This window comes from Cupressus sempervirens, chromosome 11 (assembly GCF_028749045.1).
Source record: "Cupressus sempervirens isolate cs-2001-9-10 chromosome 11, ASM2874904v1, whole genome shotgun sequence".
Taxonomy (NCBI): Eukaryota; Viridiplantae; Streptophyta; class Pinopsida; order Cupressales; family Cupressaceae; genus Cupressus; species Cupressus sempervirens.
In genome coordinates, this window is record NC_143128.1 from 731,707,932 (window position 1) to 731,719,088 (window position 11,157).

The 11,157-nt window shown below is 30.3% G+C and overlaps 1 pseudogene; it reads right to left on the reverse strand.

Moving 5' to 3' along the window:
• Positions 1–1,107: 1,107 nt before the first annotated feature.
• Positions 1,108–7,272, reverse strand: LOC149531715 (very-long-chain aldehyde decarbonylase GL1-4-like; annotated as a pseudogene).
• Positions 7,273–11,157: the final 3,885 nt, after the last annotated feature.

The window sequence follows — 11,157 nt, forward strand, 5'->3', positions numbered from 1 at the left end:
TGTTCCTCATACTTTATCATTCTGCGCTTAATTTGCTTCAGAACATAGACCATCATCCATGTTTGCATATGCACTATGCCAAATGATTTATATACAATTCAACGAATACTTTGATTCACATCCATATTTACATATGGTTTATATAATTGAAAATTTTCAAGCAAGTTAATAACCGTCTCATGGAGGTTAAGAATTATGTGTTTTTAATTGCTATCATTAACCTATTGGAGAGGTTAGGAAAAACGTATTTTTAGTGGTTAATATTAACCTTTTACTTGGAGGTTAAGAAAAACACGTTTTTGGTGGTTAACATCAACCTTTTATGAAGTTAAAGGTTAATAAATACGTGTTTTTGGCGGCAATCATTAACCTTTAATAACTTGAGGCTCAGAAGCTGGATTTCAATGATCTCAAGCGCTGTACGGAGCTGGGAACAAGCCGGGGACATGGAAGTTTGGAGACTCACAAAAATTCAGCGATAAAATGGCCAATTAAAAGCTTAAAATTGGACAATTTAATAAAAATTGACCAAAGCTTATAAAATTGAAAGAATTTTATAGCCGGGCAACAGTGTCACAAATGTAGTTTGGTGCGTTCTCTAGTGTTGCAGTTGATCTCTTATGAAAAGCAAATCAAATCAACGAATGGTGAAAAATGGCAAACTAAGTCTCCTTTTCTTAGGAAGGTTTTCTGCAATTCTAAAATGGCAAACACATTAATTGTAATTGTAATTCGAAGAAGACTTAACATAAACATCAGAGCAAATCTGCATGGCAGAAAGCAATTACAATTGGCGTCACAGTGATTGGTATTATGCATAAGTAATAACCAACATGTCTACATATGCTACATACATTTTCAGGCGTCCAACAATGTGTGAATGTCACAACATTCCAGCGGCAAGTCTGATAGGAATTAGCCTAGCGGCTTAATAAAGATTATAGTTCTTCAAATAAACAGCAAACATAAAGATACTTTATTAAAAATTTGAAATATCTAACCAAAAAGGTCCAATTGCACTAGCATCATTATGTTGTAACTGAAATTTTGTACTACACAATTTATTCGTCTCCAATGATGCATCTGTAGAAAGATTGAGCTGAAAATTTAGAAGCTAAGTTGCAGTTGAGAAGGTGAGGTGTTTAAGGGAAGAAAGCCATGTTTAAGTGTAACTTGCCACACTTTGTTGATGCTTGCAATATCAATAGTTTCTCCACACTCATGGTGATTCCATCCTTGTAATGCATGCACCATTCCTCCTACTCTCCAGGCGCTCATCACTCTTCTTGGTAGCCAGTTCTGAATTTTCAACATATGAAAAGTGAAATTACTACTACTTTTTCAAAAAAAATCTAATTGAAGAGATTTATTCGATCTTAAATGAATATAAATCATTATTATATAAAAGATCAAACAATTAAAGAAAACTTTTAATGGTATTTGTGATACCATCAGTCAAAACAATAAATATACGAAATAAAATCTTTTAATGAATTCATATGGTTAAACTATTAAAGATATCAAGATTTGAATTTAGACTTAAATGTCATCTAAAAGCTTTATGTTCAAAGAACATTTATTGCACCCTCAAACCCTAAAACATTTAAAAATGAAAATACCAATGAAATATTATAACAACTTACACAAGGTCAAGCAATCAAAGCAATCAAGAACACCAACTTTAAATTTTAATACTGTGGCTAGACCAAATAGTCAAAGCAATAAATGTATGAATAAAATATTTAATGATGTTCACCATACCAAATTGCTAAAGAGATCAACAACCAAAAAATTTGCCAAGAACATTTATTGCATCTCTCAATCAAGAAAAAAACATTGCATAAAAGGTTTAAAAATGTATGAGTGAAAGATTTTGAGAGTGTTCACAAGACCAAACTACTTTGAAGGGATTAATAACACCTTTAAATTTTAATGACCAATAAAATATTTAGAACTTAAGAGTATTTGTTGCCTTCTTTTACCAAAAAGATATTATATAAAGATAAAGTTAAATGAACCTATGAATGAAAAATATTATTATTGTTTTCCAGATAAAATTATCAAAATTATAAAAATGAACTAATAAATAAATTGTTTGTTGACATTCATAATATCAATTATCAAAGCAATTAATAGTTGTATAAATGAAAGAATTTGATGCATTAATGAAACCAAACAATCAAAAAGAAAAAAAAATGAAAGAATTTGAAAATAAAACTGAACAATCATTAAAATTTGTTTTTAAAATGACAGCCTAAACTCCTTTTTGTAGTTAGATCACCTACTATGACAATCATTCTGTCACATAATATATGCAAATGCAAGCTCACTACCTCACAGGCATGTACGTTTTCCAAGTTGGAAGGCACTCGCATTGCAAGTGTGTTCTGGTAAATGCAGTCCTTACGAGACTTATTTATTGGAAATGGTGTAATGGGAATAAATATGGCTCCCTTGGGTGCATTCATCTCATCTTCACCACTTGCCATTCTCCCAACAATCCAAATCTGCACCACATCATTGTCAAGATCAAATACAATTCTTTTCTTCGTTTGTTTTTATGTTTTTTTATTTTAAGGTTCTTGCTATTTTTCAATCCAATCAAGCAGCAAAATGAGTACGAAGAAATTATGTATAGAAGTTTTTTACCTTGCAGTTCTTTCCCTCCTCATAACTGTTTACAGGGATGACATTATGCTGGAATTGGGAAAGGACATTTGATTTTATTTGATCCAATTGTTCTTTTGATTCTGTAAGTAGCTGTCATTCGAGATATTGTAAGCATTAAATGTATTAGGTGCAAAAAATAAAAAATAAAATTAAAGATCATCAATTGGGTAAATTTCTAAACTAAACTGAAACAAAATTAGAGAACATGAATTGGATATATTCCTTAACTAAAGGCAAACAAATTTAAAGGAATATGAATTGGGTCTATTGCTAAACTGGACTAAGTACCTGAATAGTGACTCCTCTTTGAGAAAGTAAGCTTACAATTGCTGATCCAATCTTTAACCTACCAACACACATGAACACTCCCCTTATCTCCAATGATATAGAATTCAATACTACTGCGGCTGCAAGAGTGCTCCCATCTACCATACGTATTTTTAATCTCTTGTGTTTTTTTTAAAAAGAGCCCCCCTTCTCCATTAAGATCCTCAGTCTGCGACATTATCAATTTTTTATTAATATGTTAGAATTTTTAATTGATTTATTATAAATATGGTGATATTGTTGTAAGGATTTAAATGTAGAGTTTTTAAGTCAATTTATATTTATGATTAATAGTTCACAAAATCTATTTCTGATTGTAAATGAGGTAGTAAGTGAAATGGACTTAACTTTAGAAAAACCTATACCTTTGAATGAATTACAATGAAAGACAAAATCTTGTTATTCATTATTTAAAATACATAAATTGTTAAAAACAATTTGGATTGTTATAGAATATCTCTTTCCATTTACATAGCAAAATATTAATATTCAATAATAAATACAATATTTCTAAAAGAAACAATGCACAAAATTTAAATGGACATTTTAAAAACTTTTTAATATAAAGTATTTAAAAATGTCTATACTAATAAGTGCAACTATTATGATGGATTTTAAACAAAATGTTTAAGTGGAAAATCATCCTCCACATAAATATAAAGATGCTCCTATTAATTGGTTTTCTCAACTAATTATTTATGTCTAAAAAGTTAGTAAAAGATACCTGATTGAGGAGGCCTAAGCTGATCACTTTGACTTCTTTCTTATCTGCTTCCAAAATAGAATCCTCCAAAAACTTATTTATCGTTATTCATTGAGAAGGTATAGAATACTGCATCCACATTCATAATGATAATATTGAAACCTAAATAACATGTGGTAGGAATAGATTTTTCAATGCAAAATATTAATTAGGGAGATCTTAGATTTGATTTTACAAACTTATTATATATGAATATTTTAGCTTACATTAATCTTAATCTCTCATTAATATGAGGAACAGTTTGTACATCATAATACTTCATCATCCTAATAATGCCATGTGAAGAACTTAAAACAAAAAAAGTGAAGAAATGAGCACTTGAAATGTGTATCCTGGAATAACCCATGTTTGTAATTGTAAATCATTTATTCGATCCTTTTCAGCAATAAAAGTTTTTCCAAAGAGCCAAAGGAAGAGCATAATGACATTGCTAATTGGCTATAAAATCCACAAATACCATTTGGTAGAGTATGGTTTAGCAGCAAATGAAGCAAACCCAAATCTTAAATGAAAAATTGAGAGCAAACTTGTTACATGAGTTACATATACCAAATCCACATTTCTGAGTCATCCTATTCACATAACAATATGCCCATCAATATATGGTTTTCATTTTTTTTCAATTATTTTTTTGAAATGTCATTCAAATGTTAAACATATTCTCCTAGAATTTAATTGTATTTTCTAATAAAAAATAGTCCACGAATATTATTGATTAAGATAAAATTATTAATTATATAGATTTGTAAGACAAAAAATACATAAAATTAACAAATATTGATTTAATAGGTCATATAATATAAAAAATAACATGAAAACATATAAGACAAAACATAGTCAAATAAGTATAATATATTAATATTTTTAAATATAATAAGGAAATCTGCAACTATTTCTAATATGACGAGATAGTCTTAATGTTAGAGGGAGTTATGACCCAACAACAAAAGTGACCATGAAATATTATTATTCATAAATGTTAAACACACTCCCATTCATATATGTCTCATTTTTTGTCTATTATACTTAATGCAACTGAAGGATGATTATGACAAACATTCAACATCTTCCAATCTATATATGACCCCTTTTTAAGTCCAACATATGTTTGAAGATCAATAATAATAAATATTAACACCTTATAATCCACATATGCTCTTTTATTTTATTTAACATGATAACTTAAGATTAATAATGACACACTCATTAACAACAAACATAAATCATACATATGAAGGTTGAGCACCATTGATTCTTCAAACAACTATTAAAAAAATAAAAACTCCAAATCTATATATTCCAAGGTAGCCTATCATTTTCTTCTCTTTATATAAATGTAATCCTCAAAATTATGCAAAAGTTCATCACAGAAATAAGCTTAGAAACAATATGAGAAATTTGATATAGAAATTTTAGCTACCTATCGATCAAACTATTTTTGCTACTGACCTTTCAATGCGGTCTCGTAGAGGGTGTCAGTTGATTTATCGACCGTTCCATAAAGGTAATCATAGAGAGGCACAAACAGAGAGAAGTTTGTATGAACTTGTGAATGGTGAAGAGAATGGAACCTGTGGAATATGAATATTAGCCATGGCTCACTAAATTAATGTCACAATAGATACTTCACATAGAAATTGGAACTTTTGGGTCCATTACTAAGAAAACTTACGAGGGTGTGTACATTAGGTATTTGAGAGGAGGAAAGATCTGAAATGCCCATTTTGGAATAAACTCAAAATTGCAGTGGCCCATATTGTTCATGAAATCAAACCACATCATGTAGCCAAATACTGTAGCGATAGAATGAGTTTTGGTGAAAAGAGTAGCCAGTGGACCAATTGAGAAAATTGCAGGATACATCAAATGCTCTGCAAACGGATGCACTACAGCTGAACAGAAAAGAAGATTTTAAAAATTCCGTACTCATTATAAAAACAAGATTCACAAGATCTAAAGGAAACATTCAACATTCTAAATTTCATTAGAAAGAACAAGGAAAAACTTTGGTAGATTAATCTGTTCACAGTCTTTCCAAGATTGTTCAATCTATTCTTAATATTAATAAGTATTACAAAATTTTCTGAGTTTGATTGTGTATGTATTTTTATATATCAAATTCAGTGGGCTGTCATCAGAATGAAAGATAACAAGAAATGTATAAAAGTTTTTGCTATCTTTTATCGTAATGAATAATAGAATGTGATCCAAAAAATTAGTACTAAAACTATATACACAATCGAACCTCAAAAAATTATATAATATTTATAATGGACTAAAGAAATCTGATATCACTAACCAATAAATATTCATTAATAAACATAAGATTCTCAATTTTCTTTTTTAAACAAAGGACAAAAATAAACCTATATATAAATTAAATTAAATAAAGACTACGATGAAAAACATTCTTACATGTGATGGGTTCTGTGACAAAGGAGGAGTGATGATGAGAATGGTAACGATTGAAGAGGAAATGGTGATGCAGAGCTCTGTGTGCCCAGTAATATATGAATTCGGATGGTCCAAGATGAGTCAAACTGGTAACAAAGAAGCCCTTTGCATTCCACCAAGGAATATTGGAGGCGCCTGGAAGGTATGCATGGACTACGACCAAGATGAAGGTGTAGAGGAGAATATTGTCGTCCCTGCACCACATTGTACAAACTCTTTTTATCTTCAAACATTTCATAAACATCAAATTCTACAAGTTCCTTAAATAGCTATCAACTGGTAAATAAGTAGTAGTTTCTACATTTCATTGTTAAGAGTTTTTTATTAGTATTTTCAATCAAATCCTTAATCTATCTTTCTTTATAACAGATCATAGGATGTGATGGGAAACATATGAAAAATTATGGAAAAAATCAAATCTATAAACAACAAAGATTGTGAAACCCTAATAACATTAATAATTAATATAAATAGATACTTCAATTAAAAGAAAGATATTATTATGTCAAATTTTATCAAAACAGAAATCTTTGAAGCTTTATGGTCATAAAAAAATTAGATCTTTATTTTTATATTCAATTACATGTGAAAAAATATATCTCAGTATTTTGAACCATTTTTCTGATTATTGTTTTCTTTTTAAATTTTATAACATTTTCATGATGAACCTCTCGATCAACTTGTTCAAAGTGGCCGATACCTTTAGATTGGATTTGATGCTTGCTCCTTGCATTCTGATAGCGACAAATACTGATCCACAGTTGATTATGAAGGTATCTTGCTGCTGCCAAAAGAAGCAGCAACAAACTGAAGTTATCTGCTTCATGTCCTCCAAGAAAATTGGTATGTATTGCTTTGATCACCAGAGGCGCCAGAAGAATATACTACGTTTTCATTACATAAACATCATCCTTTACAATCAGTGACATCTCTACTTTCATTACATAACAACATGCCATATAAATCTCAAAAGAGAAGAAAGAATTCACGAAGCTTACCTTGAAGTTACCAAGTCTCTCCCATGGCCATTCTGTAAGTATCCCTGGCTTGGATGCCATTCTCTTCACCTAAGAATTCGGTTTAATAAAAAGCTCAATAACTTCTATGGAGCTCTGCAAAAATGTTTGGTGCTTCACTTAGTATATGTAGAGTTCTTAGCTCTGACTTAGTTTGCCATCTGCATTAATGGCTTTACATGTAAAATCGTCAAGAAAAGCTAACTCTACAACTACGCTAGAAAGTCCTCACATTGTTAGGTGGTCGTACTGTACATATTAAGCGGCCCAACTAGACAAGGCCAGTATCATTTATTTGGTCTTCAGATTTCTTTTTGATTGGAGACATTTTTAGATTGGAGTCAACCTTTTTTTGTTTGTTTGTTTTATTTGTAATGGTACGAAGTTTAGATTTGATAGTGTAAATATTTTTTAATTAAATTTAAAGATTATAATTTATTATACATTATCATTATGAAGATAGTTAATAATTTTATTGATGCTTTTTCATGGATATGTTAGAATATGTAGTGGTTTATAATCAATTTCTTCCTTTTAAATCATCTTGATCTTATTACATTGTAAAATATAACATGTAATGTTAAAATAAAGTTTTTTTCAATTTCTTTTTCCTTATAAGTGTCTCTTCTGTTAAAATAAGTCAAAAATTAAATGACTTGTAAACTATGTATGTGTCTTTCATCTTTTAGGTAGTTGGCAGGAGTAGTCTATTTGTAATCAAACTCTTAGTTACCTGTTCATTGTCATTGATTTGGTTTAGCAATTTATAGAGAAATTGTTCTCCACTTTCTCTTACTTCATCATCAAAAGTCTTTTTATTGTTGGGTTATTTTTCATTAACTGTCACCAAACTACCCTAATTTGGAGTGCATTGAGTTGAGCTTAATTTGTTAGAAAAAAGAGTGTAAGGTTCAAACTATTTGGACAAATCAAATAGATGAGAGGGCTGATTTATTCTTAGACTAAAAGTATTAAATAGTCAAAGTTGACTTTTTTTCCTAATCTAAATTTTTTCCTTAGTGTGGGATATGAAAGAATGATAAGATAAGAACTGTATGAAACAACCTAAGATGTAATATGACTTTAAGAAACTAATTTTATTGTTATCAGTACTACTGATATTTTAATTTGTAATGCAGATACTGCATGTAGTTCCATTGAATCAAATTCAGAGAATCAGCAAATAATCAACTCTAACATCAAATAAAAAATGAAATAATCCCAGAAGGTAACGATGATAGCAAAATGAAATAATAATAATAATAATAACAGAATAGCGCACGCCATTCGCATTATGCTAAGCTTTTATTATAGAAATTTATCTAACAATCTACCTGGAACAATTGGTTTCAAGAACTAACTTGTCAATTCATCAGCAAGGCCTGTAATTAATATGTTAATAAATAATAGCTACTGTTTCAATGGTAAAGCCTGATTTCTCAGCTTTTATTGGTTTGCAAGGGTCATCGTCAATATTGTGAAGGAGGAAAAGAGACATTTGTACAAAATACAGTTGTTCGTTGTTGTAATGTCTATTTATTCATTTAGTAATCATCATATTATATCTATTAGTTAGTTCAAGTTTGGAAGATAATACGTTCTTGGTTTTCAATTAATTGTATATTTAAAGTATTAATTACCATCTACGGGCACCAATTGATTTCAAGGACGGACTTGTCAATCGTCAATAAGGCCTACAACTAATATCTTAATCGATAAGAGCTACTCTTCAATGGAAAAGCCCAGGCTTCTTGACATTTGCTAGTTTGCAAGAGGCATCATCAAAGTTGCCCATAAGGAGGAAAGAAATTTGTACAAAATACAGTTGTACATTATTATAATATTTATTAATTTATTTATTATTGATGAAATCTATTATAGTTAGTTTAAACTTAGAAGATGATATGTTTTTGAATTTTAGTAAACAATTTTTTTTTCTTATATGCAATTCAAAATATTTTATTAATAAAAACAAATTATATATGCATTACATAAAATCAAATTGTCATCTTTCTAAGGAAACTTAGCTCATTTTTCAAGTGTATCTTAGTATCTATCAACTACACCAATGCTTATAACAACTATCAAACCAACAAAGTTGTCCACAAGCAAAAAATTAGACATTATAGATACCTAATACAAAGGGCTATATGACCTAGAATCCTTATTGCATATTAATGGAGAACAATAAACTAGCAACCCTATTCATAAATTAAATCTTAACTAGACACATGAAACAAAATTTAAACAAAGCCCCCACTCCATTCTTGATGTAGTGCAAGGTTGGGTGCATCTCTAGAAAAAGATGACCTAGCTCCCTACAAGTAATCACACAACGAAAATATGACAATACACAAATATTCAGATCCAAAGCAACACATACTCTCATAATATAAGATCATAAGATTTACATCCAACATTCCTAGCTATTCGGCCTTTCGTGTTACAACCAATAGAAATAAAAATACAACTCAATTCTCATATGTGAATATGCATCTCCTAGCTATCATCCCTCAAGATGCTCCTTGCTACTCCACGGTCTAATGATTCATCCCCAACTACTAATTGAATGAATCTAGACATCACAAGACCCTCTACTTATACTGTCCAAGTGATGCAAGGGATGGATTGGAAAATTAGGGCTAAAGGAACACCTAACTATCCAACCACCTTACAGAGTAAATACAAAGGAAGCAACGACATAGATAACAAAATCAAGGAGAGAAGAAACAACAAGATCTTTAAAGATTCATCAAATTATATGCAAACTATGAGGCCTTCTAGGTTGCATGCAATACAAGATTAGATATACATCAAAATGCATCCAACATGATACAACTATGATCAGATATCCAAACTCTCATTTGCTAACTTCTATGATTCTTTACTTGATCTCCTTATCATCCCACCTCTAAACCTTAATTAGACTCACTACTTATACTTACCAAAATGACTTACAAAAGATTCTAGATCTTTACGTAAGAGAAGGTCAACCTCGTAACAATCTGCATGCATTGCAATGCATGATCCTTAGATTAAATTCATTGTTCAAATTAATACACAAGTTGGATCATATTAGGAACCAATCATAGACAAACTTAGCCAAAGAAGGAACCAAACATCAGAAAACTAGCAAGCTCACTTGACACATAAAGGAACTTGACAAACACATGACTCAGCTAGCAAAGTAGAAACTCAACCACCATAGAGAACTTGGATACTATTGCACTTGGCAATCACTGTGCTCAGCCAATGCTAGAACTTGGCAACAACTATAACTTGGCAATAATTGACAAAATGCACAAAGATGAGAAGGATAGCAAGGCAACCTAGGATGTTCCTGCATTAGACAGTCGAGGTTGAAAGAAATGATTCTCTTAAATCATGAAAGTGTGACAACATGAGTTGGATCCAACTAAGATTAAGAAATCCATGTAGCATCCTCCGCTAGTATATTCTTTCACTTCCCCAAATACTCAACTCTTTCTTCTTATTTTCTTGCTAACTCTCTGATCCAAGATATATTCATCCTCTTCAATCTTCTTCTTAGGATAATCAATTGGGATAAAAAATTCATCATATGACTCACGATACTCATACAAATCAGCAACATTTAAGATAGGAGATATAGTCATTTCATTAGGTAACTCAACTTCATATGCATTACCACTATCAAACTTCCTCAAGATTCTACAAGGTCCAAACTTCTTTATCTTCAACTTATTGTATGTAACAATAGGATATTTTTGGAAATGGAAAATAGTAACTGAGAGGGGAGGGGTGAATCAGCTACTACAAAAAAAATTTTAAAAGTCCCTTTAAGATGTCAATAATATAAAACCAATAACTTATTGTAACTTAGTTAACACTAAATAATCTGCTATAACTTGGTTAACACTGAATATGCTACTATCACTCAATTAGCAC